This window comes from Oxyura jamaicensis, chromosome 2 (assembly GCF_011077185.1).
Source record: "Oxyura jamaicensis isolate SHBP4307 breed ruddy duck chromosome 2, BPBGC_Ojam_1.0, whole genome shotgun sequence".
In the NCBI taxonomy this organism is placed as follows: Eukaryota; Metazoa; Chordata; class Aves; order Anseriformes; family Anatidae; genus Oxyura; species Oxyura jamaicensis.
Window position 1 is genome coordinate 98,545,552 of NC_048894.1, and position 27,177 is coordinate 98,572,728.

At 38.2% G+C, this 27,177-nt stretch overlaps 1 long non-coding RNA gene across 1 annotated transcript in view; it reads left to right on the plus strand.

The window, feature by feature from the left end:
* LOC118162878 overlaps window positions 1-27,177 on the plus strand; it is a 78,221-nt gene that overhangs the window by 29,901 nt on the left and 21,143 nt on the right. The window contains exon 7 of the long non-coding RNA XR_004748694.1: window positions 23,389-23,447. This is a non-coding gene — a long non-coding RNA (uncharacterized LOC118162878). The remainder of the gene's footprint in view (window positions 1-23,388; window positions 23,448-27,177) is intronic.

Consider the following 27,177-nt stretch of genomic DNA (forward strand, 5'->3'; position numbering starts at 1 on the left):
GTAAACTCTAAAGCACAGCCAAATTTTATTGATACCCTTGGTCTGGACAGTATGTCTTTTTAAGAAATCTAAAGAGCCTGTTTTGTCTTCTTTAGCTCCTAGATCCAGTATCTCATGTATATTCTAATAAATAAGTACTTTGGCAGTTCACCATCATGCAGGTTAGTGCTTAGTTAAGAAAGAAGTGATTCACCAGGATTTTTCATCAGTTTTTGGTTGTTTGCTGGCTGCTGCTCCTCCATTTATCTTCCCACTGCTCTACTTAGTGTTCCATTGATAGCCCAGCTGTTCTGCTTCTTCAGTCCTTAAGATGTGTGACAGGAAAAAATGGAGCTTATCTAGAAATCAACATAATAGACTTCCTGGCAATGAAAAGGAACATAAGGCTGTGGAAACCAGAACTGAAGCCCTCATGGAAACAATTAGCAAATCTGTAAAACCTGCCTGATCTCTTCAGAAATGTCCAGGACATTCTTGAATTTATAAGAACGCTATTTTATTTTGCTCACCAACAAATAAATTTTGTGACCCTTACCATGTGTTTCATCTTACTCCATGAACACTTCAACGAGGAGAAAGAGCATTTATTCAGTGAATTACTACACGAGAAAATAAGACAACAAAATTTCTCTCTGTAGTTCTGAGTACTCATGTTGGTTCATAAACTAATCAAAATGTATTGCTGAAAAACTAAAGAGTGTATTTATTTATTTATTTTAGGAACCCTGTTTAGAAACTAAGAAAACTTTAAGCTTGAACCTGGTCCCACAGGGGCTTATTTGGCAGCTCTGTTATTTGCCTGTCTAATGCAAGTGATGTGACAGACCAGTTGTCTGAAGTCATTGTTTTGAAAGGTAATCAACTTAACAAATACTCCCGCTGTGAGTCTGGGACATGCAGATGCAATAATCTTCAAGGAGTTTTTTTTGCACCTGGTTAGCTGTCACTGTTGACAGAAGAATGAGAGTGAAGACTGCTTCTATGTATTTCTTTTACTCCATATTTTTTTGATTCATACCACGTAATGACTAAAAGCAAACAAGATCTGATAAATGCTATTTGTTAATATAGATAATATTGGTGAATGTGATGGTAGCATAGAGCACATGCCTGGAAAACTTGTCCCCACAACTTACTTAGCGATCTTTCCCTTTTCTAATGTGCAGCGCTGATTGGTATTGTATATTGAGGAATGCATAATGACCTTTATCTTAAAATACTTTGAAGATCCATTCAAGCATTTGATGAGCATTTGATTTCTAGGTACACTAGATTTCTAGGTACAGGTAAAAAGGAACATCTTTCAAAACATTTTAAATCAGAGAAGTTTTTAAATTGCCTTTAATCTGAAAGCCCCTTGACCAGTTTCTTCTAACCTTTCCAAAAGCTTGCTCTTAGTGTTGAAAGAATGAATCTGGCAGTTCTGGCCAAAGTTGTGTGTTCCAACAAGTTTCTGTTTAATTAAAAAAAAAAAAAGGCAGTCATAAAGTATATTGTTGCATCTGTAAAGTTATAGTGGAACGGTAGAAACCACTTACCTGGTTGGTAAGAATCATGGTAAAATGGACAGCTCTTAGACAGAAAACAGGAGGACTTTTAGTGTTAAGTTATGCATCACAGATATGATAGGTCATATGTGATATATAAAAAAAAAAGTTATGTAGTGAGATGAGAAAAAAATTCCTATTCCAAAATAAAGAAACCTTACCTATTAATGGTATTTATTACCTTTACAGGAAAATAACTACTGAATTTCCCCTGAATTTTATGCTTAATATTTTTTTTTCCACTGACTGAGAATCCATACTTAGCCATTGATCTGAGGCGAGTCTATTTTTCATTACAGTGAGTCTCAAAGAACACTCAAAGGACAATACCCTTCAACAGCCTGGTTTGAATTCAGTGTTAAGCCTGCTTTGAGCAGGAGACTGAACAAGGGGTCTCCTGTGGCCTTTTCAACCTGAACTGTATAATTCTAAAAAATATTTTCAGAAAAGGTTTTATTAAGAGGATAACTTATAAAAACTTATAAAACTTATATCCTTATAAAGAGTAGGTAAGAAAAGCAAACAGGTTTGTCATATAACTTTCATTCTCTCCCATCTCCTCTGTCTGGACCTACCTGTGAGATTTAATGTCTTTCGTGTTGCAGCAAGTCTGTGTGCCCTTCTTGTGTGTAGTCCACCAAGAAGGCCTTGTGGTGTGTTTCTTTCCTGTTCCTCTCAAAAACATCTGAATCTCTTTACTGTGTAGAGGGCTTTTTCCCCACTCGATCTCATTTTCTGCCAAAAACTCTGCATGCCTTATTCTGATCTAAAAAGCTGTTATCCTTCAGTGTACTCTCTAGAGCAGAAGTAATCTGCTCCTCCTTCCAGAGGAGTCTTTGTGAGCTTGTCGGTCCCATTTTGAGGGAATAGTAGTTTCAAGCTGAGAAAGAAAACAGATGCTGTCCATTGCATTGATTCCTCACTGGTGTTTCTGTACTCTAAAGGCAGATGTCTTAATTAAAGGTTACAGTTTTTCCACTATATAGGAAGCTTTATTTGTCTTGCGGCATTTGTTAAAATGCACAACATATAACTTGTTATATATCATAAGAGTGTTAAAAACTCCTCAAATGTCACATGAGATGTAGAGGAAAACCTTGATATTAAGTGAAGGATTGCCATCTCTAAAGATGCCTCATTTCTAGCAGTAAATGACATGGATTATGCTGTTTCATCCAATCTCATCTCTATTACCCTATATACAGCCAAGGTTTCTTTTGCAACTGACTTCAAAATGTTCTCTGCATCTCAGCTGGTAGGCAAACATGGTTTTGATTGCAAGAGATGTGGCAGGAGGGAGAAGCATGTGCTTGCAAAAGGTCCTTTCATTTTAAGATGTTGTTGTGACTACTCTTGACTGTACAGAAGAATCCAGCTAATCCCAGTAGAAAAACAGAGCCCATGCTGAGAAACAACTCAGTAGGCATCTAGGGGAATGCAGTAGCTTATGGCTTTTCTCCCTGAATAATTTACTTTTTTTTTTTTTTTTTTTCCCTCTATGCTGCAGAAGTATCTTAATGCATCCATCTGTTCTCTCTCTAGTGCTACAGATGGTGACTTCTGTTATGAGTATGCAGTTGAGTATGCATTGAGTATGACCTGGTGTATGTGTCATGAGCTGGTATGGATTATGTTTTGGTGTTCAGAAGAAATTTTTTCACAGTTGTATTGCTGTTTTGTTTTTAGTCTTGTTGAGCTAGAGGTGGGGTAAAAGTCAAATAAGATTTCTGAAAAACAAAGAGATGGAAAAATAGTTTAAGATTATGAACTTCATTACAATGTTTTACTTCTGTCTTTTGTAGATAATGGCAGACAGGTACTGGAAGACTGGAATTTTCAAATGGACTTTGTGCACATTGGGGAAGTGATGGGGAAGGGTTTGTGGTGTGTCATTGCTCAGTTCTCTTCACTCCAGTTTTGAAAGGAGGAAAGGTTAGACCTCTCAGACTGGTTAATTACATCCTATAAGTAAACAGATGATGTCTTAACAGATTCTGGGAAGGAATTTTTTGGATGCCTTCTTATCAGTAGGCTGTAAAGGACCGGAACAAGTGGATAAAAATACTGCAGTGTGGAAAGTAGCATGATAATTCCCTGATAAATCAGTCACATAAATGCAGGATGGTTGGCCGTCTCATATTGGTTGGGCTGAGTTGTTTAAACTTAAACTGTGGTTTTGTCCCTTTTCTGATACAGCGTTTAGGTTCCCTCATCTAGTGCTTTTTGAGTGATCCTAACTTCCATGAGGGTTTGAAACTAATGTAAGCTTAACAATGGAATTTGGTGGAGTAAATGTCTACCTTCTAAAAATTGTTGTGTGAAATGGTACTTATGGATGTTCAAGAAGGAGTGAGAAAGGGGCATGTTCGTGCCTATTCATGGAAGTTATTGCATTGTTTTCATACCGAAATGAAATGGCTTTCAATATCTTAGCATAAATATTATTGTTATAGTGAGGAATTATCAGTAACAATACTATGTCCAATCTATTTTTACTGCTTCAGTCAAGTACATAGTAAGTTAGTCAAGACCATTCTGTTTTGTAAAATGATGTACTGTAATAAAACCCATAGAATTGCTAGAGATTATTTGCTTTATAAGTGGCTTTGGACCACTTCCCAAGAGCATAATTGCCTCTGTAGAATCATAGAAGTGGGCAGCTGGGGAGACTTCAGAAAATGTTGTTTCCCTCCCTTGGCTTGGGACAAGTAAAATAAAAACAAGGAGAAGCAGAATGAAGTTGTGAAAAAAGGCTGAAAAACCTACCAGTAACAGTCGTTTGCCTCATCATAACCTACCATGTATATATGTCGTTAACATGGATTTTAAACCCATGTAACTCCAGGAGGGAGACACTTGTGATCTGTAGTAAAGGAAGGGAGACAAGAAAAAAGCCTCGTCTTGCAAGTGTCTACCAATTTTTCTTTGACAGGGAAGTAAAGTGCAATTATTTTTTTTAAATAATCTTGGCAGAGGTAGGAGGAATAGAGTATGTACGTAGTCTGTTAAATCTTGATAATATTGCAAGGCTGAACAGGCCAGCTTCTCTTCATGACAACCACTGGCAGAAGCAATATTGTGTTTGATGTGGAACAGAGCCATTATCCTTGGGAGGTTATATGCATTTCAGTAAGCTGGTAGAGAAGGATGGAGAGATATAAGGAGGGTAGATGAGAAGAGTAGCTCTAGAAAGAAGAACAAGTCTGACTGCTAAAGTATAGTTTGATCTTGGTGTAGACTACCTTTTTTTAAATCTTAGGTTGAATTGAGATGGTGATGTGCAGGATGTTCACATCCTGTTTTCTAAAAAAAAAAATACCAGGAATGGGAAATACAGAAGTAAATTGAATCAGCAATTAATTTAGTAACTACTTCTTTCTGATGATGAGAGTCTCTTTTACCGGCAGTCCACCATTTGGAAAACCGCTCAGCACTGTGTGTATTATGTACAACCTTAGAGGCTGGAAAATGGAGGAGTGAATTAAACACTTCAGTGTTTTTGTTTGTTTGTTTTTGTTTTGTTTTGTTTTAAGGTTTGTAGACCTTTGTTATTGCTGTTCCTCTTGGTAATGATGTTGCAGAATTGAAGCAGGCCTATCATAATCAAGTAACGTTCTTAAATAAGGGAAATTACTCTGACTGTATAAGATTTAATATCAGCTATAAGGATAATATTGACTTAGGTATTGATTTAAATCTATTGAAAAACTAACAAGAATGGAAAATAATTACAGAAGACACCAGCTACTAAAGCTATTGAAAGCAGATGAGACCATATTCCTGGTTCATTAATTCTGTGCTTTCTACCTACTTGCCTCCAGCCCAGCTGCAAGCTGCCCCAGTAGCTCCCAAGGACTGCATCTCACTTCAACCTTAACATAAAGATCTCATTAGCAGCATTTTAAAAGAAGATGTTGTTAGAAGTACTATGATCATTTTCAGATCTTCTAAATCTCTAAATCTAAATATTTTATTTTATTTTATTTTTCTTGAAATCATGCTTTGTTTCTGTGTTTAAAGTGTATTTTGGTTTGGAAAGACTTGTCACTGGTCATGGACTCTGAAAACAAGAGCAAGGTGTACCAAACTGTTGGAGTTGCATTAAAAATGATTAAAAATGTTGATACCCAATTTGGGGTCTCGTTCAAAGACGGGAGAAGATGCACACGCCCATCCTGGAATGTCAAAGGGATAGCTAGGATGATTCCTGGTACACAGGAGACAAAAAAAAAGGGGGGGGGGAGGGGATGGCAAAACAGTGGTATACATGATAGCTCGTGTGCAGTTTGGTTTCTGAAAAACTTTAAGAAAAATATTCAAGACAAATTCTCTCTTTAGGGATAATTGATTCTGCTTCAGGGCAGGAGAGTGACCTAGGTGTTTTCCAGGGCCTATTTCTAGTCCCTTCTAATTTAATAGAATACCTGAAACTTTATAATAGATAAAGTCCAAAAGGTGGGGGGGGGGCGGGGGGGCGGGAAGTGTAGTATGTTTTTTGTCTGTTTGCTTGTTAGTTTTTGAATGCCCAATAATGCATTTAAATGCAGACTTGTTCTCTCTATTTAAATGCAACAGGTGTTTTTCAACTTTTCACACTTGCACCAGAATCCTTTATTAAGGCAAGCCTTGAAACTTCCAGTCTGATTTAAGTGAGAGATTTCCGTAGAAAGACTTCATTTTGAAGTAGTGGAAACATTCTCTCATACTTCATCTATACACATTACTCAGCAGACAACTACGCCAGACTGTTGCAGTGTGTGCAAAAGTCTTTTTATCTTTGTATTTAAAGTTCATTTTGTTGCTGAAGTCAAACTAACCACATTGATTCACGGGAACAAATTATTTGATTCTTCTTCCCCTATGCTGGCATTCCTTGTGTAATTATTGGTTTTCACTGTAGCAAGAGAAGAATTTCTTCACTTTTGTTCTGAATAGTTTCTCTTTAAAAAAAAAAATCTCTTTGATTCTATCTTCATGGCTCTGTCATCTCAGTTATCTGTCAGATTGTACCTGACAAAGATGCCTTGGATTTTTATGTGCTGTCTGTGTACACTTTGCATTTTCCTGGTTGTCTAAATGTTTGCCATGTCTCAGGACTATCCGTGCACGCTATGTCATGATACCTCTGTGATAAACATTCTGTCTGTTCTTCCTTTCATCCTGACTATGCTACTCATCTTCATGTTTAACACCCTTTGTAAGGAAAGCAGTGAGCCCTTCCATCCCTGATGGGGTAGCTGCAGACAGAACAAAAGCTCCTAGGGATTTTGCCTAACCTGATGAAAATCTTTGCTTGTGCAGAGAGAGAGAGGTGATTGTGGACCAAAAGAAGAGGTAGATTTCTTGTTTGTAGACTTGATTTATAAATGGAAAGACTTTGTCCATTTTGGGAGTTGACACACGGGGGGGGGGCTTTGTAGCCAAGGTCTCCACTGTGGCTATGGTAACACTCCATAGCTCAAAAATAGGAATTCTTCATTCAGAAAACATCCGTTTACAGCTATTCATGGGAAGTTTGATATGAACAGAAGTTTGCTTTGTACCAGCAAGGAATACAGCTACACTGGAGTATGTTATTATTTAACCTTTAAAGGTCATTTATCTTTGCTATCCCACAGGATGGTTGTTGCTCCCAAGAGGTTTCCCTGAACAGCAGTTCAGTAGTGCCAACCTAGCAAGGTTTAATACTGCAGTCAGTTTAGTAGTAACAGAATCATTCAGCTGCTAAGATATACTTGAATCTTCTCTGTTCCATTTTCAAAATAGAAAATGCAAAGATGTGTGTGATCTGTGTGTGTGTGTATAAACAACAGAAGTTAGAGGAGTGGGTGAGGGAATTGGGGTGGTTCAGTCTTGAGAAAAGGAGGCTGAGGGGAGACCTCATTGCTCTCTAAAACTAATTGATAGGAAGTCGCCATGAGGAGGCTGTCAGTTTCTTTTCTCAGGTGACAAGTGATAGGACACAAGGAAATGGTCTCAAGTTGTGCCAGGGCAGGTTTAGATTGGGTATTATTGGAATGGATTGCCAAGGGAAGTGGTGGAGTCCACATCCCTGGGAGTATTTAAGAGAAGCGTGGATGTGGCACTAAGGGGCATGATTTGGTAATGGGACTCTGTAGGTAAGGCTGATAGTTGAACATGATGACCTTGAAACTCTTTTCCAACTTAGATGGTTCTATGATTCTTTATGCATGAAATTCTTGTGGCATCTATTGGCTTCTTCAGGTTCTTGTACTACAGTTGAAATAAATTCTAAACTCAGGAAAGTTGTTTTTTGTTTAAAATGATTCATTAAGAAGGAAAAAAAAAGGCTATTACAAACCTAAATGCAGAGATGAAGGGAGACATTTCTGAATGCAAATCAAATTGCTGCTGCTGATATTTGTTATGGAACCACAACTCAGCTTTAACTATAGATGCACAATGAGTGTCTGTAATACTGATGCATATGTAATAACAATGAGGTTGTTTGAAATGAGATTTAGTGCAGCTGAGAGATTTAACCTTGCAATGCAGACAGTTTCTAAAGGGTCTAGGGTAATGGTGCTTATAAAAGCTTCTGGACAATAATGGACACACTGGGCAAGAACATAACTAGCTGTAAGAAAGTAATGTAATTCCATCTCCTGCCTAGCTGCTGTATTTGCTTAAATGGATAATTTCTGCCAAAGGCTTTAACTGTTGGCAACAGAAATCAAGTAGATTCTAGGGAATCCTGCAATACCTCATAAAAATAAATATTTAAAGTCAATGGCAAGTAGACTTGCAAAGCTGAAAAAAAGATTGCAACAGTAACCAGCCCCACATTAAATATTATTTGCTAGGTTTAATATTTTGATTGCTCTTGAATAATCAACTCTGAAGCAACCACACCACAGGAGCTCTTAGGAGTCCTTTTAGTTGGCAATGGTTTTCATACCATAATATAATTGATAGGCTCCTGTGTCAGAAAGCACTAGGCAGCCAAATAAACAATATGTCCTTCTGACTATTTGGGAATAATGTAATGTTCAGAAATATTGATCCCATGTGCCAGCTAAAGCTATAATGAGGCTAATACCGAATGAACCAAAAGCTGCTTCAACATATCTCATCTATTACCTTAAGAATTGTAAATTTAGTGACATATTGACCTTATTGTGACACGCTAAAAATTAATGCTGTCAGTGCTGCTTAGTATTTTCAAATGGCTACTCTTCATGGAGGAAAAAAAAATAAAATAAAATTAGCTTGTCCACCACTGGTTTAATGTTATTTTACTTTTCAGTTTTAGATGGGAACACTCAGCAATACCACAGTGAAGTCATCTGAAAAAAGGATAGCAATAGCATGTTGTTGACCGATTTTATTTTTTTATTTTTTATTTTTTTATTTTTTTTCTGTTACAAAGAATTTGGCATGTTCTGGTTTGCTGTTCCTCTCCTTGTCCCTTTCTCTCCCACCTCCAGTTAATCCCAGAAATATGTGAACACTTTGCCTATGGCAGCATTGTAGGCTTAGTGCAAGAGACTGCCAGGGAGTAATGCAATGCCAATTGTCTGAGTTCTCTCAACACTACTAAAATCTCTCCCACTGAAGAAACTCTTCATTTTGATTTAATTTATTTTAACTCATGGAGAGATTATTCCATGCTAATCAAGGATTAAAAAAATCAAACTGGAGAGGATAAGGTAGAATGACTGCTTAAATCCTGAAAAAGATTAAAAGACCCTCCGTGAAACAAGTACATAAAACTAAAATATCATTATCTGGATGTTTGCTGTGCCAAAAGAACATTCAATAGAACTAGTAAAGTGTAACTTTCTTTTTAAACATCAAGTATTTTCAAGAAAATAGATAGATAATGGTAATGGACGTTATTCTAGACTCATTGCATTGATTGTGAGTGATTGGGACACATTAGTATTATTCTGAGTCTTGCATTAATACTGAATGATGCAAAGAATCTTTATGCCTTTGCTAATAAAGAAGAGTCCAAGACACAGCCTGTGAGTACTGGCATTTACACTGTTCAGCAACATGTGCTTTGGTTGCTGCTGATGAGCCCTCTCCCAGCTGTTGGCTGGGCATGGTTCTCTCAGGACCATGAGGGATTTGTTCCCAGTGGGAAGCTGGGATGTGGCTATCGGGGATATTTTGAGCAGAGGAAGTCACTGCAGACATGTGGGTGTGAACTGAGTTGTGCTGTGATGTGCTGCTTGGTTCCTAAGGCAAGAGGAGTCTGTGGCCTGTTTTGTTTAATAGTGTAGCATTAAATTTGTGTGTTACAGGATTTTTCTCTACAAGCCTTTTAAAAACTTTTTGGAACTAAATTATAAAGCAAAAATATTTCTTACAGCTTTTGTGTAAATATTTAATTAATTGTATGTAGAAAGATAACATAGAGATGTGAAGGTGATACTCAGATTTTTCAAAGCATTGTTACCTTGGACTATCTTTTTGCTTTTAAACTTGGCTAGGGCTGAGCCTGATTTTATTTAAAAATAAATCATTCCGTATTTGGTTCTTCAAAAGACTCTTGATTCCTTGCTGCTATTAATCCTCTTTTCACTATCCTTGCATAGCCCTATCTTTATGAAAAGCCACTTCCAGTGTCATTATACAGTAATGCACATGTGCCAGGCCATACAGGCTGAGCTCTGAAGAGACTGAAAACGGTGAGATGGACACCATCAGTCAATGTTTGGGTTCAGATTACAAAGCTCTTCATGAAGTTCGTTCCTTTTTAAGTTAGTATTTGTACTCAGGCATGAGCTGTTACCATTTTTAGCAGTGGCTGACTTCTCCCATAATGAACTGCATCCTTTGAATTGTCCATGATCATAAACCATCACTAAAACGAAAGTTCAGAAAACTGCCTCTGAAGTTGCACAGCTATGAGCAGTTTTTCTTGTCAATATCATTAATAAGAAAAATAATGCAGAGCCAAGCTGGCATGCAGCATTACCTTTGAATATGAAATCACTAATCGGTAGATTTTGAGAATATACCTTATCACCTCTGCAGTTTGCTTGACTTGCAGACGTAGCTCAGCATCTGCAGCAGAACAAATGGAACACATTAAAGCCTTCCTACCTCATTGGCTTCCTATTAGAGCTCGTAATTCTGCTTATCTCTTTAGCCCTGTCAATTTCTGGCATAGTTTCAATGGTATTTTTTTTTTTCTTTTTTTTCAGCTGGATGTGTTTGCATGGAACTGAGTTGCTAAAACTATTTCTGTGTGATACAAATACATTATCCAGAGTCTTGTCTCCAGTAGCTCTGATATGGCTTTTTTGGCCATATCCAGAATTTCATCTGCATTATTTAATACATGACACACACAAGTGCATAATTAGGCTTAAATTTTATATTTTTAATACTTAGGATTTTCATTAAACTGAACAATAAAATCCTTGGTGTTTAATTTGTACTATTCTGTGCCTTAGTGGGATCTCCAAAGAATCAGTTCTCCAAAGAATCCAATGGTGTGATGCCAAACGTAGTAAAACAGAGAGTGACTGTGTGACTGCAACAGATTTTTTAGCTCCAGATTGAGAAAAACAGATTGATATTCTGCTTTGTAGGGAAACCTTGGAATATATATATATATATATTTACAGTAGCTTTTTAATAAGATTCTCACATCTGTGTTTGTGTTTTCTCTTTATTTATTTATTTTTCAGAACTGTTTTCTGTTGCAATGATTGTTGTAATAGTTGCAGGAAGTCAAGTAGATGACTTGAACAATCTTTGTGTGAATTTACTGTCTGGTAAGATATTAACTAGTTGTGAAATAAAGTCCACTGCTTTTTAAACAGGGCTTTATTTGTCATTTTGGGTTACAATTCATGGGATGTTCTGGCCAATTATTTTTCTGAATTAATACACCTCTAGAAGGATGATGATGCTTACTCCAGCTGAACCAGCAAGATGCTTCTAGACAACTTGCTAGGAATCTGAGCTCCTATACAATAACTTTCCTATCTTAAAGGCAGCAGTTCTATACTGATTATTCTGCTATAACTTCGCAAAGAAACATGCCATAGCAGTAGCAAATGACTGTCCACTGCATCTCTGGCTGAGAAGCATGCCTCGATATGCATGCAAAAGCAGGGATTGCATTAAATGAAGTGATTCAGAATACCCTAACAGATCTATCATAATTTTGAGAGAGACTGGTCTTAAGGGTTTGCAGGAGGGTAATATTTTTATTTTTTATTTTTTTTTAATTTAAATAGTGTTACTTGTATATATTGCAAGTTATATGGAAAAGGCATAATCTTCTGACAAATCTTCAGGAATATACCAAGAGAAAAATTAAAACCAGGTTTCTTCTTGGGCTGTTGCTACTGGATAAGAGCTATGTATTGATAGTATTGGTAACGCAGGAGTCAAAAGTCATCTTATGAGTGTGTGAGACCATCTTTTCTGCACAAATACAAAACATTTCAAGAGTTGTCATGACGAAAGAACTGTGGATCTTTTTTTTTTTTTTTTTTTTTTCTCCCCTCTGCTTTTCCAAACTTAATTAATTTTAAAGATGAGTGATATGTTAGGCTCACTCTACAGGGAGAGGGAGCCAATCTGATAATTTACTATAATGGGGCAGCTTTTTTTTTTTTTTTTTTTTTTTTTTTTCCTCCTAGAGATCCTCAATTTTACTTCCATAACAGTTGTAATTTTTTAATGATTCTGCAAATTGGGTCTTCATATTTAGAGTTCAAGGCTGAGATGGGAAGACACTGTTGTCCAATTGCTAGGCTACTAGATTGAAACAAACAAACCACTTTTCATATGATTTAGACCATTTCTTTATTGAATTTCACAATTTAAACTATGGAAATAGGCACCTGTCTTTGAGCAACGGTATATGAAACATTTAGTTCTTTTTCATAGAAATAAGTGATGAGATGGTAAGAAGTTCAGAAAACTTCATTTTCAACCAAGAAAACAGTATTTGTAATACTTCAGAGCATTTTAGAGCCTATTTAAAACAGGCTGAAAATAAAGCATCAGTCCTTATATCTTTTTTTTTTCTTTTTTTTCTTTTTTTTTTTTGGGGGGGGGGGGTTATGTTGCTGTTTTGCTAGGTTGTTCTTTGCTGAATTACTCTTTAACTCAAGCAGAGCAGAAAAGTTTCTACGTGTAGTTAAGCACTTGATCCTCTTCCTATCCAAAGAGAATTGTCCAAAAGTGGTGAGTGTTTTAGTCTTGGCATTACATTTTGGTTTCTGTTGATGGCATTACATAGTTGGCCTTTCACAGGATGAAAGGTGCTGAGTAGATGGTGTTTCTTCAACCATATTCTCAGCAGGGTGGTTTCACTGGATGTTAACTCTAACAAATACCTCACTAAAAGTGGAAGTTCTACTTCCAATTTAAGGTGTAAGACCAAGCAAGCAATGTTTTTACTGCCATAAGGAGTATCTATATTTTTTTCTGCTAATTGCAGTGTAGCTGTTTTTTATCGATCTATGCATATATAAACTTTTTTTGTTTTGTTACAGTGGAGTTAATAGACACTGCCTTCCATCACCCACAGAAGCCTATTACAAAGACTGGTGTTTCCACCTGTGAAAAAAATGCAAATATGTGTCAGTGTGAAAGGAAAGAAAACAAAGTCTCAAAATCAGTAGGCATTTGGCAGTCCTTAAATTTTGGTCTTTGGCGATGTCACTACAATGAAGAAAAATATACCTATTAAACAATGACCTCACTCATGCTGCAACCTGTGCTTGAAATTACTTTTTCCTATTGATGGGTGAGATATTAGTGCAGGAAAATCTGGGAATTGCACAGGAGTGTTCCCATCAGCCAGACACACAAGATAAGTGGTTGTGTGATAGTGAGAGCAGGGACAGAATATCACATGGTTTCCTCCCCACATCCTCAGAAGTTTCCTATTAAATTGGGGTGTCAGAGTCTGGGAACTGTGGTGATAAAGAGGAAGAAAACAGGCAATGGCATCTAAGGGGCAACACATAAGGATGTGAATATCATGGGGAATCTAGGAGAGAAGATGCTGTTGGGAGTGAGGGAACAAAGTAAATGTCTTCCCAGCTTTAAGATCAAAGTATTTTTAACTTCTGGGTGAGAGGAGAAGGGAAAAGGCTTGGCTCTGCTTGTTAGGAGGTTAGATCGGGCTATCTCTTACCGGGAATAACAGCTTACTCTTGTATACCAAGGAAAGAGCCCTTTCCACAGAAACTGGTTTGCCACTTAAGCATTTTCTCTGTAGATTCCTAGTTCTGAAAATCCATGAATAATGAAAGCCGAACATGCAATACACGACATAAGCTTAAAATATTTTAAAAGGTTTCATGATTTATTTTCTACGTTGTCTTACAATAGAGGGACACTGCCTAAAATCTCATTTTAATGTTCAGGAATTCAGGAACAATTTTTCAGCATTATTTGTATCTTTTTATACCATATATTCTAGAAATACATTGTTTGGTAGTATGGGAAATTCAAAATTATAATATATTTTAGTTTATTTGTTTTTAAAAAATTGTTAGCAATGGAGAGCAACTTCTAAGCATAATGGTATAGCAGAGCAGGAAAATGAAAGTACTTGCTATAGTAAGTTAGTAGAAGATGAAAAACTCTGCTCATCTTCTTCCCTGTTAAAAGGTAGTAAAAGTCAAGCTAGAGCAATATTGTTGCTTAGCCAAGCTCTTTTGATGTGACCTCTAAACTACACAACCATTTGCATTGTCATATCTGAACACAAAATTCAGATTTTTTAAGAAGTCTTTTCCATATACATACTTATTTTTGTGCAGTGACATGATAATTTTATAGATTTTGTCTGCAATTGGCAGAAAACCCCCAATAAATTAATATCCCACTCTGTTCCTGTGTTCTGGGAAAGACTGATACTTCTCTCCTACACCACTTTCTAGTGGTTTTATACAGGCTTGCTTATCTAAGCCTTCTGCATATAAACTTATTTTTGTAAGATTCATATCTTGGTGAAAGTAATATCCAAAACTTTAGTTTTTTTTTTTTTTTTTTTTTTTTTTAATAAAGTCTGGAATAAACTAATTATGTTAGTGAAACATATGCAAGCATTGACTCTGAATGTGCACTGTATTTGGTCCGTTCCTTAATCAACAAAAGGCAATTTCACACAACTGTTGTGGTAGGAGCTCTGTGGCTATATTATCACAACATGGAATGGTGATAACTGCTAACAGGAAAAGGGGTAATTATATTGACTATTTCTCTCCTGTAAAACTAAACACAGAAACACAGTGAGTTTCTCTGTCTTTAGAGGAGATTAAGTATCAGGATAATTGATATGTAAAACACAGAAGATTTTTAGGATGAAATAAAGTCATATGTAAGGATTCAGGTCTTGATAAGTGTGTATAGAATTCAGTACAAATATTATATAGCTAAACCTGTATTGTTTACATGTGCTTATTATGTAAATCTGCATTTTTTTTTTTTTCTATTAGAAGCTCATTAGTTTCTATACTGATAGTTTGAGGGATTATACAAACAAGTAAGAGTTGCAGGATCTGCTCCATATCAATTCTGTTTGTACAGTGGAATGTGGTAGAGTTGTTTGAAAGATGGCTAAACAGATGCACAAAAAAGCATTAAGAAAAAATGTTTTGACACATTTTTGAGAAATTTCTATTACTCCAATTTGGGACCTGTGGAAATATGACCGCTGTATAGCAGAATCTAATGATATACAGCTACAAGGACCCAGGAGTAGGCTTTTCATCTTTGAAACTGTTCTGCAGAATACATGATGTTATTCTGTTATGTACCTGGTAATGACAAGTGCAGTCTCCTATTAATAGAAGTTAGACTGCTGTTAGAACACCTATTTATGCCACTGCAATGTGCAAATGCAAGCCCTATTTATAGTTTAGGATTCAGTGATCCTGGTTAACTATGCTTTCCTGCAGGCTGTTTGTCCTTCTGTCCTGAGAATGGGAAGTTGGTACACAACTACTACTTCTGGGCACATTCAGGAAGTCTCATTTTATACATGGAAACTTGGCCAAGTGTTCTTTGCCACTCTACTTAATAACAGGAGAGAAACAAATTTGCATAAGGCACTGTAGTGCTGTGCTGGGTTATGGAGTAAGGAATGAAATGTAATAGCAGCCTGAATTCAGAACTTTTTGGGTATTCAGTTATAGACTATAGTGTATGTTTTCCTGAGGAAAAGGTTAATGAGAAGAAGATGACTTACTTGCCTGATTTTGAAGGAGAGAGCTCTGTGCTGTGTATCAGAGGAACAGTTCATTACCATGTAAAAATTGCTTCCTTACTGTTGCTAAGGCCGATATTATTATGCAGAAAGTGTTCATGCATTTGTAAAGTTTCGAGTTTTCATTGTTCTTTTGTTCTTGCTAGTGCTATCCCATTAAATTCTGACATGCAGGCATGATGCTTTTTTTTTTTTTTTTTTTTTTTTTTTGTAGAGAGCTCAGTAATACTTAGTAGGGAGAGAACAAGAAAACACTTCTTATGTGCTGGCTTCAAGTGGTCATGACAAGGGCACATCTAAAGATTGGCCTAATTGTGCTTCTGCTGTTACTTGGCAGAAGAAATGGAGAAGAGCAAGTATGACAGGTCTTTGAATGACTGCCACAGAGTTGCTATGTTGTAGCTCTTCAGATTCTCAAGGATGTTCCCTTGCATCTTCAGCAGTTAGTCTGCTGTTCTAACTTTGTGCACGTCAGGAAATGATATGGGAAGTGCAAGGAAAACAAGGGGAAAAGAGACTGCTATAGAGCTACTGAACCAATTGTACTGCCACTCACTTGGCTATGTATGAATACATGCAGTGCCTTCCCTTTAAGGTATGATAACCTTGATTTGACTTGTTCTGCATATTCATTAGACTATTAAGGTTGTAATACCCCCACAGAAGTATTACTAGTCTGACTTTGTAGACGGATGTAGTCCCACTTTCAGAATGACTGTGTTGGCCTAGGGCATGTGTGAAGTCTGTGGCTGAACAGGAAGATGGAATTCATCCCACCTGAGTGAACAGTCCCTTCTATGCCAGCCATTCTAGTATATAAACTGAATAGTTTGACTATTCCTAATAACTGCAGTGTGTGCATGGTGCTGCTGTTTTCTTTCTAAAGATTTTGTGGATGGGAAAGAATAGGACAATGTTAAAAATAGTAACATAAATGGATAAAGTGCAAATGACTCACTCTGCCAGCTGTGGTCAAATCTAACACTTAGAATCATAGCATATCTCAAGTTGGAGGGGACACACAAGGATGAATGAGTCCAGCTCCTGGTTCCACACAGAACTACCTAGAAGTCAGACCATGTGTCTGAGAGCACTGTCCAAACACTTCTTGAACTCCAGCAGGCTCAGTGCTTTGGCCACTGTCCTGGGGAGCCTGTCCCAGTGCCCAGCCACCCTCTGGATGCAGAACCTTTCCCTAACACCCAGCCTGACCCCTCCCCTGTCCCAGCTCCATGCCATTCCTTCAGGTCCTGTTGCTGTCCCCAGAGATCAGAGCTCAGCCCCTGTCCCTCCACTCTCCTTGTGAGGGAGCTGCAGGCTGCCATGAGGCCTCCCCTCAGCCTGCTCTGCTGTGGGCTGAACAAACCCTGTGACCTCTGCCTCTCTCCCCATGTCTTCTCCTGCAGAGTCTTCACCATCTTTGTAACCCTCCTTTGGATGCTCTCTAATAGTTTTATGCCCTTCTTATAAGGCGGCACCCCAAACTGCACACAGTACTTGAGGTGAGACTGCACCAGCACAGAGCAGAGCAGAACAACCACTTCCCTTGACCGACTAGCAATGCTGTGCGTGATGCACCCAGGGTATGGTTGGCTGTCCTGGCTGCCAGGGCACGCTGCTGGCTCATGCTCAATTGCTGTTGACCAGAACCCCCAGATCCCTTTAAACAGAGCTGCTCTCCAGCCTCTTGTCCTCCAGTCTGTACTTAATCCAGGGTTACCCATCCCAGGTGCAGAATCCAGCACTTGCTTTTGTTAAAGTTCATGTGGTTGGTGATTGCCTAGCCCTCTACTCTGTCTGGATCTACAAAGACTTTCTACACTCAAGGGAGTCAACAGTCCTCCTAATTTAGTGTTGTCTGCAAACTTAGTTATTATATCTTAAGAGTCCTGCATCCAAGACATTTATGAAGTCATTGAAGAGAACTGGTCCTAAAATGGAGCACAAGGGAACCCCAATAGTGGCCTATTTTGCAGATGCTTGAAGCACCCTTACAAAACCCCTCTTGAGCACTTGTCCTGCTTCTGAGTTTTGAACCATGAGAAAGTTGTGATCTGCACCATGTTTATTGTGTGGCAGCATTTGTATTATTTTATATCAGCACTATTTAGCAGAGGGTTGTCCCTGAGAAAGCCCAATGGTGTCAGTTGTCAGCCTTCAGCATGCAACTTAGGAGTCTATATTTGTTGTCAAACTTGACAACTTAAATAGATCACCCTGATCAACATTTATTTCTTGTGTCTTGTTAGAGCTGAATATTTGCACACAGCAGGATGGTCCTTTTTCCAATGATTATGGCTAAGAGGTACTATTGTCCCTATTGTCACCTTCCCAGCTGCATTGGGTTTACGAGGCAGGGTTTTGGTAGCGGGGTGCTGCAGGGTGGCCTCTGTGAGAAGAGACCAGAAACTGCCCTGTGTTAGATAAGGGCCAGTTTCAGCTGGCTTCGAAAGGGACCCACCACTGCCCAGAGCTGAGCCAATAAGCGATGTTCTTTGTGCTTCTGTGAGAACAGATTTAAAAACGGGAAAAACCTGCTGTGCAACAGCAGCTGGGAGAGCATGGAGTGAGAATAGCCCTGCAGACACCAATGTCTGTGCAGCAGGAGGGCAGGAGGTGCTTCAGGCATGCAGCAACAATTCCTCTGCTGCCTGTGGAGAGGCCCCTGGTGGAGCAGGCTGTCCCCCTGCAGCCCATGGGTCCCACACGGAGCAGATCTCCACGCTGCAGCCCATGGAGGAGCTCCCAGTGGGGCAGGTGGATGTGGCCTGGAGGAGGCTGCGGCCCATGGAGAGCCCCCGCAGGAGCAGGCCCCAGGCGGGAGCCGTAGCCTGTGGAGAGGAGCCCACGCAGGTGCAGAGGGTCTGGGGGGTGCTGCCGCCCATGGGGGACCTGTGCTGGAGCAGTTTGCTCCTGGGGGATGGACCCTGTGGTATGGAGCCATGTGGGAGCAGTTCTTGAAGAGCTGCTGCCTGTGGGCAGCCCCCGGAGGCTCAGTTCAGGAAGGACGGCATCCCGTGGGAGGGACCCCAAGTGGAGCAGGAGCAGAGGATGACCGTGAAGGACCAGCAGAGATGAAGCATTAGGGACTGACCACAGCCCCCATTCCCAATTCCTCTATGCTGCTTGGGGAGGAGGGTGGATGGGGAGAAGTTTTTTTTTTTTTTTTTTTTTTTTTTTTTCCCTTTAATTTATTTTGTTTGTTTGTTTGTTTTAGTTTCTAACTGCTCTAGCTTGCTAGCATTAATCTCCCTCCTTGGAGTCTGTTTTGCCCATGACTATAATTGTTGAATGATCACCCAATCCTTATATTAACCTTTGAGCCCTTTCCATCATATTTTCTCCTCCTTTTCCATTGAGGAGGGGGAGTGAGAGAGCAGTTGTGATCAAGCTCAGTTGCCCAGCTGGGTAAAACCACCACACCAGCACATCTTTATGATGAGAGCCTGCATTCCTGCTTTATGAAGAGAGTTTCCAGACTTCTTGACAAAGATCACTAGCTTCTAGTTAAACAGCATAATGTGCCTAGAAGAGAATATGGACCCATGTTGGGATTGTTGTATGTGTTTGGAAGTATGTGGGGTTAGGCTCCTCTTCTGGACGCAGGGAGGCATATGGGTAAGAAGGTACATGATGTCATTAAAAGGGGCATACATGTCCTCACAACAGGTTGCCTTTGTCTGAACTGAGAGACTTAGGCTCGAAGATGAGCCTGCCTCAGTTCAGATCCTTGACAGACGACTTTTTCCAGAGGGCTGTCAGATAAGGAGAGACATATGACAGCTGACTTGGAGGAAACTACGTAGAGCACCAAAAGGGAAGACCTAAAGAAACAATGGAGTATCCAGACTCTTTGTGGTTCCACCTTATTGGTAATTGTTTCCAGGACCTGAGCTCTTATTCTACATGTTTACGAAGCTGTCTTTGAAGGTGGTCCCAGCAGGTGTACAGATATGCATGTTGTCTTTGTTGTATGTCTGAGTACAATAACAGTCACTTGTGTCATTTCCAAACCTGTTGAACTTGATTGACTTCCAGCAAAGTTTTTCCAGCATCAAATTTATCAGGAGTGACAAATACATGAGTAGTGGAGTGACAGCAGTGTGCCAGTTGTTACTGTCTTTGGATGGGGGGCATGATGGGGCACCCAGATCTGATTCCACTTCTGACATTGGTCTTTAACACTTACAGTGTCATAGCAGAGTTGAAGAATTGTGTGAAAAACAGCATGGATTGGTGTGGGAACTAGCTACTCCGGTCTTTTTCTGAAGTCTGTTTTCTTTGTTTTCTTCCTTCAGTGTTGGGTGTCTTCACGGTTTCAGACTGTGGCTCCCCACGTCAGTGTTCCAGTGTTCTCTCTCTCTCTCTCTTTTTTTTTTTTTTTTTTTTTAAAGGAATTGGAATGGTTTGAAAACTAAAATGGGAAGAATATATACTCACGGTGGGGGTGTCTTGTGAAAGAACCAGTGAATATAAGTTTTGGTTTTCCTCTGACAGCAGTGTTTGCTCACCTGGCTGTTGGGACTCCACTTGAATAGGGTTCTGCCCACAGAAAATGCAACATTCATACTGATAGCTTGGTAACTGGGCCTTCAATAACTATAACTAATAATTATGAGCATAGATTGTATAGGAGGAATACAAACAATGTCATACTTATTTAACAAGGAAAATAGGTATCCAGTCCTTGTTTAAAAAAAATAAGTAGAGCTGTAAATTTTTTTAATAAATTGACAGCTGAGAGCTGTAATAGCATGCACCTGTGAAAAACAGCTTGATCAAGGATGCAAGCAAATGCATATCAAAATAATTCAGATAGCTCACTACCATATGACTTTGAAACAGCAGAAGAAAACAAGCTCACATGTGGAAATGATATGCGAGGGATTTTTGAAATAGGTTGTATTCAGTCATAATACAGCTGTGGAAAACAGGAAGTGAGATGTCTGCTAGAAGGAGGTAGAAGTACAAAATACCTTGGTGGGATCTAAGCTATCTGATTCTTTGTAAGGAAAGTCAGAGATGTGTAACATATTACCTCCCAAGTGCTATATGACAGGTATGTTTTCTGACAAGGCAGTTACCTGGTAATTTTAACCTGAAACAGCTGATTCCAAAGTGGTGAAATCTTTCTTATGTGGGCTTGCAGAGGCATAAATACAGAGTTATGCCACTTATTCTGACTCTTGCCTATAATTACCTTTCCTAATGGGATCCTTGCTTACCTTAGAAGCATACAAAGTAAGGACTTTGAATAATTGCTTCAGATTTTCTGAATGACCTTGGATTTGTAGCCCTGTTCCTGGGCATATTCAGAAGTGATTGTCTTAAACTCTATCTGTTTCATTCCTAAACTTCAGCAGAAAACTAAGCAGAAACTAAGCTCCAAGTTATCTGTCTGATCTAATGAAAATGTACAGGATATAACTCAATACAATGTGCAGAGATGTAACTGAACTCAGAGTTGCATCATCTCTCATTTGATTTTAATGAACTCTGTGAGTAAAATGATTAGGATTTGTCCCCATATAAATTTTGAAATAATGAGAACTAGCATCACTATGAAGGAACAGGTATAGGTAGTGTTATTGGAAGTCATTCATACCACACAGCTGTAAATCCACTGAATACTGTGGAAATCACAACATACATCTGGAGTCTGTACATTTTCATTCCTTGATCTGTATTCCATCTAACTTTCAGCATATTGCTGTGTAGTTAAAACATGGAATTTATAATTAGGAAATGGTGGAATGCACTTATGTCAATTAACTATGACCTTGCTGTGGCTGAAAGTCACATAGCATAGTAGCATAGATACTGCCAAACCAAATGATAGATGAGGGCAACAACCTGATATGTTTAATACTTCAGCACAGAGTATTTTGATTGTTAGCTTCTTGGGAGATTGGTTAATTGCTTGTTTATCTTCTGTGTAATTTGTTACTAAATAAGCTTTTAAAAGCATAATTCTGGAATGGAGCCAGTCTGAATCTGATTCATGTTGACAGCATAAAGCCTTCTTCAGTTATGCATTAATGCCTAGCCTTGTTTGCTGTGCTTTAATGGAATTGTGTAGGATGTCTTGGATCAAATCCAAATAGGAACGAATTTTACTAAGAGTTGTTGAGTCTTTTTTCTGGAGTTTCTAAGAGCTTATAATGGGAAAATGCTGGGAAACTGGAGGTTGGACATATTTTTATCCATACTGACTAATTAGCAGAATTATAAAAATTACCCTGCATGTATGTAATGATAATAAAAGGAGCTTTGGGGATGCTAGGAGAGCAGGTTTTTAAAGTTATGCATAGAAAAACCTTATACCTCTTGCAATTACAAGATTCTTTGTTCATTAGTGGTCCTTCCAGCCAATTAGGCCGGGATCCAAGGAGTTAAAATGGTGATGGTGAGGCTGCGGCCTGACCATAAAGTGCATTGGGCTTAAAGGCTTCTCTTATCAATCACATCAGAAAACCCATGAATGTATGAGGCAAAGTGCTGAAAAGCTGATGAGTTTACTGTGCTGGTTCACATATGTGAAAAATACGTTAGCTAACTAGGTACTGAAGTCTTTACAATGGATCTGCTATCATTTTTACCATGCTGTTCTGTCTTTACTATGTGTCAAGTATCCTCATATTTTCTGTAAATGACCAAGGAAAGCATGAAACTTCAATGAACTAAAATCATGGGGTATAGCAGCCTTACCATGAAGGCAATTTTTAATGTCTTTGCCAAACCCAGATTGGATTTATACTTTTGGCTGTTCTGGCAGTGTAAAGCTCTGGTGTCAGTGATGATGCAGCTGTCATCTGTGTGTTGCCATACTTTACTTGCCCACCACGTGCAAGAAGGGCTAGCAACTTAAAGTAGGATTTCAGCTGTAATGTATCTTCATACTCAGGATACAGAATTTCTAGGATATAATTTGTCTGTTGTACAAAATGGATGTACAAATAGGATTTGTAAAAACCTGTCTGTTGCATGGAGGAGTGCTTAAGGCAGCCTTAACTGAAGAAGGGAGCTTGGGCCTTCCCCGGTTAATGTGAGTTGAGATGAGAAATGAGATATACTCCCACAATATAGCAAACACAACAGCAGGCTTGAGTGTTGTATTCCTTTGTTTGTTTGTTTGTTTTGTTTTATTGCTTTAACATAGTTTTGAGTTTACTGCAAAACTCAAAGGCACAGGAAAAATAAAGTTGGACATATTCTCAGCGCTTAATTACTAGGGCACATATGATGTAGGAAACATTTATTTGAACATGCTGGTTCTTTGAAAGGCTATTTAATTTTTCAGTGTATTGTTTGAAGGCTTATATTATAGTCATTATATTCTTTGGAGTACACAGTCTCCACTCATTGGACTGGAAATTGAGGTGGTTTAAGTGTGAATTTTATTCACACAAATTCACTACTCCATAATGTTTAATATTATGTTGCTAGATATCTTGTATCTTTATTTAAGTATTGTTTTACAATTAACATATTCTGTACTGCTGTTTTTACTTCTAGGGTAGATGCTGCTATGTAATCAAAGAAGCATATGTTTCTTTTAACTAGGTCTCAATCATTCCAAACTCCAAAAGCTCAATAATTCTTGCACTTTGTTTTCCTTCTTTGTAGCTGATGGCTCGATAAGAGTGCTTTTTCCAGCTGGCACTGGCACAACTCCCCCAAAACAGGTAATTAGAGTGATGCTTTTAAAGTACAATAACTTATAAGTATATGCTATCTTTACTTCAAAGTATACAATTGTCTACATTTTTTCATAGACAATTTCTCTGTCTGTAATCACTTTAAAAGCTGTATGCTAGGGAGACAAAGTGATAACCTCTTTTCATGGGGTTTTATATACTTTAGACAGAAAACCCAAAAGCAAACAAAATAGATTCCTTGCAATTTCTCTGAATGTATGCTGTCTCACAAAATGGTGAAGTTTTCAGGCAGGGGAAAAGAGAAAACAACAATAATAATCTTAGATCACCCTGAGCAACTTTAAATCCTTAAAAAAAAAAAAAAAAAGAAAGAAAGAAAAAGGACATCCCTGTGAGCTAACAGCCCCTACAGTTAGTGAAAACTGGTGAATTTTCTAGGCTGCATCTTGGTGTGTGGAGTCAAAGTGGTTATCTGGATTTAATCTCTTAATTTTACTTTAGCTGGAGGTTGGCTGCTCTACTTGGTCTCCTCCTCCCTGAGTTCTGGGTCCTTGTGTTGTGGGCAGTGCAAGGTAGAGGCTGCTGCTGGCCTCTTGTTCCCAGAGCCACCACTGACTTGGTGCAACTCTCAGAGAGCTCTGTACTGAACTCCTGCTCTGTTATTTGCTTTCATGTATTTTCTCTAAAGTGTGAAGACAACTACAAAAGGATGAAACCAGCTTCACTTTTAAAATTATACTAGTTTCTTTGAGCTCTCATCATGGCATGTTCCTCTCCATTTGCATCTATTTACACAAAGTGAATATGCGAAATCTAACCAAATATCTTCCACAGAAGTATCCTATTGATGGGATAAGGATGGAAGTATAAATTTATTAGACAGATTATTCTTTAGCTGAAGTAGACCAATTCTCTTCACCGTGACCTATATGAATCTACCTGTTGATCTCAGTCTGTACGTTTCTATTTTTATCAACGTGGTCAGTACAGTGACCACACAGTGAAAAGTGCAGAGAACAGAATTGTCTGTTCATTGTAAGAGGTGAATATTTTAAAAAACAGGGCTGTGAAATGCCAGTGCAATTGTAGAGAATGAAATTTATACTGCCACTTACACTTTTTATTACTCTGTTAAGACAGTGGCTTGAAATCTGAGTTGGATATTCCTAGAAAGCATACAGGCATTACAGACACTTTTTGTCTTGTTGAGTTGGCACTGTAGTTTTAAACTGCATTTTTTTCATAGTAATAAGATTTTTAAAGTATTCTTGCCTTTATTAGCCGGAATCTATCATGTGTAGCTATGGTGAAAAAGGCAGGAGATGGGCAAAAAAGAAAAAAAAACAAAACAAAACATTGCTAGATGTGTCATATTGTTTGCAGATATTTCAAAATTACCTATTTATCTGAATATACACCAGTTACCAAGCTGGGTACTAGATGTCTGTGAAATTGAGAAATTTGGTGCTTGTCATAGTTGGACAAACTGACAAACTATCATCTATCGTTTCCTCGGGAACTCCATTATCACTTTTTTGATTCTTTACTGGATTTTCCTATGTTCCATTCTAGCCTGTAGTAGCTATTTTATTTGACGTCTTTTTTGAACTTCATGTGCAGTATATCTGTGTCTAATTCTGAGAATTACATAAATGTGCCTTACTAATAAATACCAATCATTTCTGAAAATAATTGTTTGACTGTTTACATAATGTTTCTTGCATAAATATCTTCCATACCAGTAACTTTTTCACAGGAAGAGTTTGGGGTTAATTGTGTAGCAACCAGAGAAATAAGGTTTAATGATTAGATGCTTTGTAAGCTGCTCTTCTGATGTCAAAGTCTAGTTTTGTATCTGGTGTTGTTTTGTTAAGCCTCTGGTATTTTTTCAAGTGTTTTCATTGTAGTACCAATTTTCTTAGAGCTGAGGTGATTTTTTGGTAAGTCTAAATTCTTCTAGCACCTTCTGGTTAATCAAGTTTTCCCTTTTATTAGCATAATGAGATGTGGAACAAAATTGCTGCTGAAAGTGAGAGGCAGAAGCATGACATTAGTGGATTTTTGGTTAAAAGAGAACATTTGATTGAAGTGAATCTGCTGGGTCCTACGTACTTTGTATAAAAAGTGACCACGGGTAGCTGTCTGAAGAAATCCGTGCCTTGATTTTTTCATAGTGTAGTTGAGAGTAAGACCTGTCCTGAAGCATATCTTCAGGGGAAATGTTAATGTAAGTGGAATCATGCATTCTCCAATGTTTAAGTACGAGAACATTGTTTTTTCACTTAAAGCAGAGATGATGGTTTTACCCAGTTGTGTTTCTCCTTGCGTAGTGCTAAACGTTCTACTGATAAATAGCACAGCACTGGGACATGTCTTCAGGCATGTGCCTGGTCTTGTCAGATTAAATGGTCAGCTCAAGAAATTGGAGTTATAGATGTGATTAGGTGATTTTCTGGATCAAGGCTTGTATGATCACTCCTGTTAACCACTGACCCTGTACAAAAAAATATTAAAATCACTGTTAGACCTGTACAAAAAGCACTATGTAGTTAATCCATATTCCTGAAGAGCTCAGCAGCTAAGATGCGAACAGATGTGTGAAGTGCCCTGAAGAGCTCAGGAAAGGAAATACCTAAATTCATTAGCTAAAATTGATACTGATAATTCAAATGCACTTAAAGTGAATTGAATTGTTTCAATAGTGCTCAATCAACCTGGGCATGCTATCCTCCGCCTTTGTGCATTCCCCAGCCACTTCAGTAACGGCTACAGTTGTGTTAGCATGGTTAACACTTTCAGCCTGTTCTGAGGAAGTACACTACAGAGGCAGACTACAAAATGTGTTGCCTGAGGTGCTGATACATCTGAATAGGGAATGTACTGTGGAGACATCACCAGAAACATGCGACATCAAGCTGGAAACACATTTTACTGAGAAACTTTTCAAAGTTGTCAATGTCTTTTGTTTGTACTGAGATGGGCAGAGCCATTGCTTCTCTTCCTAAAATAGGAGCAAACATGGAGTCCTTTGCCAATTTTAAGTACTTTCAACAGAATTGTAGCTTTGTGCTATTTAGAGCTCTAAATTGGACGTAAAAATGTGTTTTCATGCCCCAGGTTTGCCTAACGTTCAAGTTTCCCCTCAAAAAGGCATCACAGCGTGGAGCTGGAGAGCTCCTCAGGGAAAGAAATTCAAGTACATAAATGGGCTTATGCAAATAGTGTTTTTAAAAAGAACCAAATTTGTTTGGTACCATTTCATATGAGATCTGCATTACCTGACTCGCTTAAATGTGGGAAAAAAAGATGATGTGGGATGTGAGAAAGTTCTAAAACCCTAAACATCTCAGCTATGGTAATCTTTAGCAAATTATTTTGGTGTAAGGCATCCTCCCACTCAGACTTCATTATTTATTATTAATTATTATTTTGCATTAAAGGAAATACTGAAATCGCAAGTTCTCTTAGGAATTCTTTCTACACAAAACAAAGTGGATGCATTCTGGAACATCCGTTTGTCTAATTCCTAAATCTGATTAGAACAAAGCTAATCAAAGCATCAAAGCTTTTAATCAAAGCTTTTTTTTTTTTTTTTTTTTTTCTTTTTTTTTTCTTTTTTTTTTTGTATTTGTTGTTGTTTTTGTTTTGCTTGCTTCATGAAAAAGGAAATATTGAAACTGGCATTTAGGCATCAAAGCTTACCCTTTCACTGTATTTAAATTTCATTAAATTATGTAAAGCCATTTAAAAAGCTGGC